The sequence below is a fragment of the Penaeus monodon genome, chromosome 19 (genome assembly GCF_015228065.2).
Source record: "Penaeus monodon isolate SGIC_2016 chromosome 19, NSTDA_Pmon_1, whole genome shotgun sequence".
NCBI classification, from domain to species: domain Eukaryota; kingdom Metazoa; phylum Arthropoda; class Malacostraca; order Decapoda; family Penaeidae; genus Penaeus; species Penaeus monodon.
Genome location: NC_051404.1, coordinates 19800571 through 19800870, shown reverse-complemented (window position 1 = coordinate 19800870; position 300 = coordinate 19800571).

Here is a 300-nt window from a genome sequence, read left to right as displayed (position 1 = left end):
ATGATGTGGATGTGATTGTAACTATGAGTGTCTATGGTCTTATACATGTATATTTAGTACTTATATTATTTTCATATTGCATATTCACTTATAGTACATAATTTAACGAAGACTAAGTTAAAGGAATACTTTACTCACGTGTAATGTTCTTTGTGTTTGATGACTATTCAAATATTTTTTTAAAAGGTTATTTATGTCACTTCATTTCATATATGTCTCTTTAATGCTGAATGCCACAGTAAGTCTAAATATTTACAATATCTGCATGATTGCTAACTGTGTACTTTAATTTGTGGAAAC